Raw genomic sequence first — 10,000 nt, 5'->3', positions numbered from 1 at the left:
TATACAGTATGCGTTTACTGTTGACATCAGTGATCTGGGCATACTGTATCTGTTGGATCGGTGGATGGCAGTGTTCAGTCGTTTTAAATGGGGGGACCCCTGGGGGTCCCCTGGACAATGAATTCATTCATTAGTTTTCCTTCTTATTTAGACAACGCTGTGAGACATCCAGGCACCAGGGACTGACCCCGGTGGGATCCAATCACGGACCAGTTAAGGCGGAGCTATATGTGCCATGCCAGGTATATATTGAAGTGTTTCTCAACCTGTGGGCCAGGGCCCACTGGTTGGGCCATGAGGACATTGCAAATGGGCCACCAAATAAAGGGCAAAACACCAATATTAACATGAATAGTATGTGACAAAATGTTGTGTTTTCTTAATTTCCTGCAAAGTAGACATACAAGATGTGTGTGGGATGTGCAGCGGATGTGCAGAGAACAGAGAAAATGTGTTAAACTATAATGACACAAAGTGCATCCAGTGGTCAGCCTTAGTGGTGAAGTGATAAACACGGCAGACACAAACACACTTATCGGGGGGGGAAATGGAACAGAATGTCCAAACGGGAAGCTTTTGATGTAGAAAGGAATAATTTAATCCATTCCCTGAACAAAACACACTTAAAAAGAAAACTCCTCCAAGGATTAAATTCTTTTGAACTTCTCCGGCGCTCATGAGGAGTTGCTTGGTGACAGTGTGTGGAGAAGCCTCTCGGTTCAAGTAAACAGATGCATTTTCCCCACACGACCATTGATCAAAACAGACGCTATACACCTCCGCCACGTACCTCCCCCCCACCCCACCCCACCCCCAACAAACAAACAACCTGGTGTGACTCAAATTAGACTTGTGCCGCCCGCGAAATGGCCACCCCGAGGGCAGGCAAACAAACAAATAAAAGACCTCGCATAAGTCCAACGCAGGCTGTTGTAATCTACACTCCTGTTCCTTTACTTCCCTTCCTTCCCCGTCCTGCTGGAAAAGCCGTCTCATTTCTTTACGGCGACGGATAATTAAAAAAAGGCGAATGAAACAGGCTGGCGGCTGCATGTGTGAGGCGGAGGGGATTGTGTGAGGAATAACGACGCGGCCTGAATAACAACAGTGGCGATGGATCTTTCTTTTTTTTGCAGACTCACAAAAAATGCCCCCGTGGATGGATGGAGTTGACTGCACTACAGGCTGCACTCAAGACAGCCTCGTAGTTCCACTCAAACACTGCAACACTCGTAGCAATACACACAGTAAAACACTGCAACACTGGCAGCAAACAGCCATGTAAACACACTGAAACACTGCAACACTCATAGCAATAAACACAGTAAAACACTGCAACACGCAGCAAACAGCCATGTAAACACACTGAAACACTGCAACACTCGCAGCAAACAGCCATGTAAACACACTGAAACACTGCAACACTCGCAGCAAACAGCCATGTAAACACACTAAAACACTGCAACACTCGTAGCAATAAACACAGTAAAACACTGCAACACTCGTAGCAATAAACACAGTAAAACACTGCAACACTCGTAGCAAACAGCCATGTAAACACAGTAAAACACTGCAACACTGGCAGCAAACAGCCATGTAAACACAGTAAAACACTGCAACACTGGCAGCAAACAGCCATGTAAACACACTGAAACACTGCAACACTCGTAGCAAACAGCCATATAAACACAGTAAAACACTGCAACACTCGCAGCAAACAGCCATGTAAACACAGTAAAACACTGCAACACTGGCAGCAAACAGCCATGTAAACACAGTAAAACACTGCAACACTGGCAGCAAACAGCCATGTAAACACAGTAAAACACTGCAACACTGGCAGCAAACAGCCATGTAAACACAGTAAAACACTGCAACACTGGCAGCAAACAGCCATGTAAACACACTGAAACACTGCAACACTCGTAGCAAACAGCCATATAAACACAGTAAAACACTGCAACACTCGCAGCAAACAGCCATGTAAACACACTAAAACACTGCAACACTCGCAGCAAACAGCCATGTAAACACACTAAAACACTGCAACACTCGCAGCAAACAGCCATGTAAACACACTGAAACACTGCAACACTCGCAGCAAACAGCCATGTAAACACACTGAAACACTGCAACACTCGCAGCAAACAGCCATGTAAACACACTGAAACACTGCAACACTCGCAGCAAACAGCCATGTAAACACACTGAAACACTGCAACACTCGCAGCAAACAGCCATGTAAACACACTGAAACACTGCAACACTCGCAGCAAACAGCCATGTAAACACACTAAAACACTGCAACACTCGCAGCAAACAGCCATGTAAACACACTAAAACACTGCAACACTCGTAGCAAACAGCCATGTAAACACAGTAAAACACTGCAACACGCAGCAAACAGCCATGTAAACACACTGAAACACTGCAACACTCGTAGCAAACAGCCATGTAAACACAGTAAAACACTGCAACACGCAGCAAACAGCCATGTAAACACAGTAAAACACTGCAACACTCGTAGCAAACAGCCATGTAAACACAGTAAAACACTGCAACACTCGCAGCAAACAGCCATGTAAACACACTGAAACACTGCAACACGCAGCAAACAGCCATGTAAACACACTGAAACACTGCAACACTCGCAGCAAACAGCTATGTAAACACACTGAAACACTGCAACACTCGCAGCAAACAGCCATGTAAACACACTGAAACACTGCAACACTCGCAGCAAACAGCCATGTAAACACACTGAAACACTGCAACACTCGCAGCAAACAGCCATGTAAACACAGTAAAACACTGCAACACGCAGCAAACAGCCATGTAAACACACTAAAACACTGCAACACGCAGCAAACAGCCATGTAAACACAGTAAAACACTGCAACACGCAGCAAACAGCCATGTAAACACACTGAAACACTGCAACACGCAGCAAACAGCCATGTAAACACAGTAAAACACTGTCTGCAACACTCGCAGCAAACAGCCATGTAAACACACTAAAACACTGCAACACTCGTAGCAAACAGCCATGTAAACACACTAAAACACTGCAACACTCGCAGCAAACAGCCATGTAAACACAGTAAAAAGCACCCATTAGAGAATACCCTGTTACACGGATAAAAGTCCAATATTCTAAATTCTTCTTGAGTGAATATACTTCAATAGTTCTGTTATTTTTGAATGGCTGCAGCATAGAATGGGTTTTCTTTTTGTATTGATAACGAAAATCAAAGTGTTCAAATAATTGTAGTGGAGCAACAATATACCATTGTGCTGAAAGCACGCCAGGCATATTCTATTTTACACAAACCACCGTGCTGTGGCAGTTTTCCTTCACCCTGGGAGAGACACAAAGCCATTTGAAACCCGATGTGTAATTTCAAAAGCACAGTTATCCAGCTGGCTTCTTTAATCCCTAAAAACCAGAGGTTTAATAAAAAAGTAAAATATGAGTTTTCTTTCCCAGGGCATTGCTAGTTATCATTATTCAGAGGTTCAGAGGGGAAATTGGATCATTACAGTAGTTAATATGTCGGTACAATATTAGAATAAAACAGAAAATGACAGAATGGCACGGATCCAGCGGCAGCTGGTGCAAAGTAAGAACAGTGAATCCGAAGGCAGTGTGTGGTTATGTATGCTGAATGCTAAATGCAGTACCGCTCCTCAGTGGTCCCCAAAGTGGGGTCCAGGGACCCCCAGCGGTCCTTGAGGGAGTTCCAGGGGGTCCCCAGCTAAATGAGGGACCGTTATGGGTCTGCAACTCTGAGAGTGTACAAATGGAACCAAAAGGACCGTTATGGGTCTGTAACTCTGAGAGTGTACAAATGGAACCAAATGGACCGTTATGGGTCTGCAACTCTGAGAGTGTACAAATGGAACCAAATGGACCGTTATGGGTCTGCAACTCTGAGAGTGTACAAATGGAACCAAATGGACCGTTATGGGTCTGCAACTCTGAGAGTGTACAAATGGAACCAAATGGACCTGTTAACATTGATTTTACAACATGAATTGGGGGTCCCAGAGATAGAAATGCCATTAAATGTGGGGCCGTAGACTAAACACTAAAGCATGTCAAACTGGGGGGTCATTGAAATGTAACGGGTTGAGAATCTCCGTAAACTTCTTCTCTTATGGAGGTCCCTGCAGGCATATCTTTTCTGCAGGGGTCCGCAGGCCAATTAGTGTCAATTTGGGGGTCCTTGTCATAAAGGAGTTTGGGAAGCACTACCGTACATGACTCAAAAACAAAGACTTTATCGCCACGTGTGAATATATCGTGTGGATTATGGTCTCCGTCGGGTGGAAACCTATTATGTCTTAAACTGTTACCTTTCAGCATTCAAGCCACGTTTAGGAGCTTCTGGATCCGCTACTGCTACTATTGTGTGACGCTATAGTATGTGATCAAGTAGGACATTCATTTAGGGGAAAAATAAAACTAAAACTTTGAAGCAACATTTGACCTTTGACCTCGGCCTGCCCAGCAGCCAGTGATGTCTCAGCTGCAGTAAGTGGTGGAGAGTAACTAATAACTATGTGTATTTAAGTAAAGTTTTGAGGTATTTGTACTTGACTTGAGTATTTCCAATTTTCAATACCACTACATCTCAGAGGCAAATATTGTACTTTTACTCCACTACATTTATTTGAAAACTTTAGTTACTGGTTACTTTGATTATTATTACAAAAAATACATTAAACACTCCAGCCCTATACATTTAGGTTATTTGAAAATAGCCGATCCACAAGCTCACAATGCGTCACGATGCGACACATTGTGAGCTTGTAGATCTTTCAAAAGATTGTTATACATTTGAAAACTTGAAATGGGACATGCTGTATAATGAGTACTTTCTACCTACTACTAGTACTTTAAGTACATGTTGATGCCAATACTGTACTTTTACTCAACATTTTGAATTCCAGACTTTTACGTGTAAAGGAGTAGTTCTATGTTGCAGTGTTGATACTTTTACTTAAGTATTTGACCTAACAGAGCACGGTTCAAGGGAGCTGTAAGGGTCAGATGGATGTGATTTGTCGCACGCCAAAAATAGCGGATGCGTAAGCCCCAACAAACGGGTGAGCCGTCTCAGCACACGAGGGCGGCGTGCGGCGGAAGTATAAATCAGACTTAAAGGAAGACAAGTACGTGTCTCCCACTTGGAGAGTGATGGCTGTGCGTCAAGAGGTCGGCCCTAATGATGATGACTGTTGTTCTACGCAGATGATGTCTCTCTGTTCCTCTCTGGGTCTGTTCAAACGCACACACCCACCCCATCCACCCTCTGCTCTCACAAGGCCACGCAGTCCATTATTGTCCACAAGGGGATTGCTCAGAAGTCAAGAGAGAGAGAGAGAGAGAGAGAGAGAGAGAGAGAGAGAGAGAGAGAGAGAGAGAGAGAGAGAGCGTGCGTGTGTGTGTGTGCGTGCGTGCGTGTGCGCACACCGTACATCAATGTTGTTAAACTCTCAGGGGAAACAGAAAGAAGAAGAATAAAACTCTGACCGGGGCCTGCAGGCTGCAACAATTCGGCAAACAGCTCCATCAGTGAGTCTTTGTATACTCACCTTGTTCCAATCACCAGGCCCCACACACACACACACACACACACACACACAAAGAGCCAAATACACAGAGGAACGCGCCAAATGTAAAACCTGGACTAATTGCGTCGAAGAGATGTGCAAACTCAGGGAAACGGTGCGCTGGTCTCTGCCCCCCCCCCCCACCTCCCTTTTTAAGTCAATTTCCTTCAACTAGGCCGCCTGCGTGCACGCCAACACATTTACATCACCCATGGGGCCACGGTGTGTCCGGGGAAGGGAGGGGCCTCTGAAAGAAAACCAATCCCATGGCTAGTATGGAGTAATTACTTCTGTGGTGAATTTTTTTTCTTGCCCTGTTCTTACACAAATTGTATGTGTATGCATGAGTGCATCTGTGTGTCAGCGTGTGTGTGTGTGTGTGTGTGTGTGTGTGTGTGTGTGTGTGTGTGTGTGCACACACGCGCACATGTGTAACAGAGAGAGGAGAAGGGGGAAACGAGATACCGATAAAGTAATTGATGTTAGACTATAAGTCGACCTTAGAGTAAGACATTGTGTTGCAGCTGTGTGTGTGTGTGTGTGTGTGTGTGTGTGTGTGTGTGTGTGTGTGTGTGTGTGTGTGTGTGTGTGTGTGTGTGTGTGTGTGTGTGTGTGTGTGTGTGCGCTCGTGCGTGCAAAATTAAGTGACCTAGAATATGTAGTGATGAGGGGGTGAATGACTCCACTGTAGAGTGAATCTCTAGTCTGCTCATCATGTTTCAGGGCTGACTATAGTGTGAACTAGATAGTATACCATATTCTCAATCTCAACTCTCAATTCCTATACCAATAGGTCAGCAGATGTGACTTGTATTCCTATACCAATAGGTCAGCAGATGTGACTTATATTCCTATACCAATAGGTATATGTGGATATATGTAGATGTGACTTGTATGCCTTGGAATCAAGTCCAAAGAAAAGCTATAGCGACTGTTTTGTGTGGAGTCATCATAATAGTTTGGGTCCCAGCGAGACATCAAATGTACCTTTCGGGTCTCGAGCTAAAAAGTTTGGGAACCACTGCTTCAAAAGTGTTTTCTTTTACTACTAGGATCAGTCAAGAGTTGATTGCATCGACAAAAATATATTTTGGCGGGCCGCAATGGCGTCGTAATGCCTGATTTTATACTTGGTGGCATGCTGATAATAGCAGATCTACAAGCGCACAATGTGTCACGTTGTGAGCTCGCAGATCTGCTATTTTCAGAGGGCAACACCCCTGAGTGTGACCAAACATAAAATGACTTGTCTTTTAGTTCTACTGGGACTCTTGTTTTTATTTGTTGACGCAATTGTCAATACATTTTGTCTTATAGTTTTAGTCGGCTTAGTTTTTATTCTTCCGTGAACGAATATTGTTGTGAGGTGGAGGGGTAGAGCAAGGGAGAGGAGTGAAGAGGGGCGAGGTGGAGAGTTGCTTTTTTCAGACTGCAGCGTAAAATTGCCCTTGCAAAGTGTTCTGTATCTCCAACCTGTACAGTAACACAGTGGTGAGTGAGGGAGATGGTCAGGTGTGGTTCGCTATACAGTAAATCTCACACTGCATGCACACACGCGCACACACACACACACACACACACACACACACACACACACACACACACACACACACACACACACACACACACACACACACACACACACACACACACACACACACACACACACACACACACACACACACACACACACACACACACACACCCCTCAATGCTGCAGTGCTGCCTGCTTCGAGTGTTATTGCTGAATTATTCATCCATCTCATACAGTACTGTACCGTGCTGTACCATCTCACCTATTCACTGACTGTGTGGAGGGCATCTTTTGAAAGAGTATGACGACTACGAACATGTGTGACACACACACACACACACACACACAGCCACGTTTTACTTATAACTGCAAGCGAGCACACACAAAACACAGTACAACAGCATCAAGCTTCAGCAATAATGTATCCATCCATCTACTGTATATATATATATATAAGCGCAGTCGCGCACGCACGCACGCACTCATGAGCACACGCACACACACACACACACACACACACACACACACACACACACACACACACACACACACACACACACACACACACACACACACACACACACACACACACACACACACACACACACACACACACACACACACACACACACACACACACACACACACCGTACTTACCCTCAGCTGCTCTTGGTCACAGCTCATAAGTTGGCCTGAAATCTGCAACAGAAACAAGAAAAGTGCTCTCAGATCAATAATGACATCATGAAAGTGAGGCCTTGTTTAATAGCCATTAGCGCAGATGAGAATGAGTCTTGAGTGCAACTAGGGACAAAATGAAATAATAACACAAAGACCACCATTAACTGCCTGAACCCTGCAGAGCCCTTGTTACGGCCATGTCATTATAGGCAAACCTCCTGGCAAAGAACTGGCCAGTGTTAGACCACCTAGACCAGCTCACACAAAGAACTGGCCAGTGTTAGACCACCTAGACCAGCTCACACAAAGAACTGGCCAGTGTTAGACCACCTAGACCAGCTCACACAAAGAACTGGCCAGTGTTAGACCACCTAGACCAGCTCACACAAAATATCCCACCTACTGTACAGTTGTGGAAAAAGTACTCAAATGTTTTACTTAGTTAAAAGTATCAATACTGCAATATAGAAATACTTGTTTACCAGTAAAAGTCCGGAATTCAAAATGTACTTGAGTTAAAGTACAAAAGCTATTGGCATCAAAATAATAGTAGGCTACCCATTGTGTACAATGTCCCATATTTCAGGATTTCAAATTTAATATATAGTATAAAGATTATTTGAAAATAGCAGATATACAAATGTATAGTGGTTAGTGTATGTTTTGTAATAATCAAAATCGACAAAGTAACTTTAAGTTTTCACATAAATGTAGTATAGTACGTACAATATTTGGAACTGAGATGCGATGGAGTAGAACAAAAATTATTGGAAATAATTGCGGCAAGTAAAAAAAAAAAAGTAAAAGAGAATTTCCGATTAATTTTTCCCATAGACGTTTCAAAAAGTATTTATTTAAAGACCTTTAAGCCTCAGACAAAGCCAACTCGGCTCCTGACAAATCATGGCAATAAACAAAAAAAAATTGAGCCAAACAAATAATTAGAAAGAAGAAAAACTCTAAAAGAAAGTGTTGTACCCTGCCCTTTTTTCTTCTTTCTAATTATTTGTTTGGCTCAATTTTTTTTTGTTTATTGCCATGATTTGTCAGGAGCCGAGCTGAATTTGTCCAAGGCTTAAATGTCTTTAAATAAATACTTTCTGAAACGTCTATGGGGAAAATTAAAGGGAAATTGTCTTCCGGGCCACTTGTCGGGCAAGCTACAGTACAGCAAGCTACAGTACAGCAAGCTACAGTACAGCAAGCTACAGTACAGCAAAATGCACTTCAACTCCGTAGTTCAACTACTAATGCTCCCAATACTGGCAGCAACGACATAGGAAACGGGGCAAAGGATGGAAAAATACAACAACACGAGTTAAACCACCTGACAGCATCAAAATGTCACAACCAAAGACATTATGTTCGTGGGTGTGTGTAAAACCTTTCTTTTTGACACTCTCGAGAGTTAAATTCACGCTCTGGATTGTGCTGTGTGAGAGAGCGGGAGTGAAAGGGGTGAGGGGTGAGCAAGGACCCTGGGCGGCGCCATTATGCCTTAGCCAGGCAGAAAAAAACACTCCAAAAAAAGCCAATAAGTGGCAGTTTGCTGACCACAGCCAAATGAGAGCGAGAGAGAGACGTTACAGTAAGCTGACACAGGTAGTGTGTGCGTGTGTGTGTGTGTGTGTGTGTGTGTGTGTGTGTGTGTCTGTGTCTGTCTGTGGGGAGGGGGGGGGGGGAGGGGGTGATGTCAGGCCTGTGATGCATGCGGAAAGACGATATCATAAGAAACAGCCGCACGCACACATGAGACAAAAAAAGTCAAATGAAATCAGTTTATTTTCGGGCAGAAAACTTATTTTGCGATATAAGCAATCATGTCTCCCTTATTTAATCACCATAGTTTTAAAATAGTGCAAATAGGCGATCTACAAGCTCACAGCGCGTCAGCGTGTATTTCTGTGGACGACGACGACAACATAAACATGGAGATATGAGGTTTCTGCCCTTCCGTTGCTCCAGACTGTATGACGGAAGCATTTGAAAATTGCGAGAGGCACAGCACGGTGGCACAGTCGGTAGTGCTGTCGCCTCACAGCTAGAAGGTCCTGGGTTTGATTCCCACTGGGGACGCTGTGAGCGCTGGGGGGCGTGTTCTCTCCTCTGCGTCATCAGTACCCATACCCGAGGCGGGGTAATCTTGAAAAGCGTCAGTTTGGGCGGACA

The sequence above is a fragment of the Protomyctophum bolini genome (genome assembly GCF_963924005.1).
Source record: "Protomyctophum bolini genome assembly, chromosome: 11".
NCBI lineage: Eukaryota > Metazoa > Chordata > Actinopteri > Myctophiformes > Myctophidae > Protomyctophum > Protomyctophum bolini.
The sequence above is the reverse complement of the archived record's forward strand: the minus strand, read 5'-3'. Positions refer to the sequence as shown.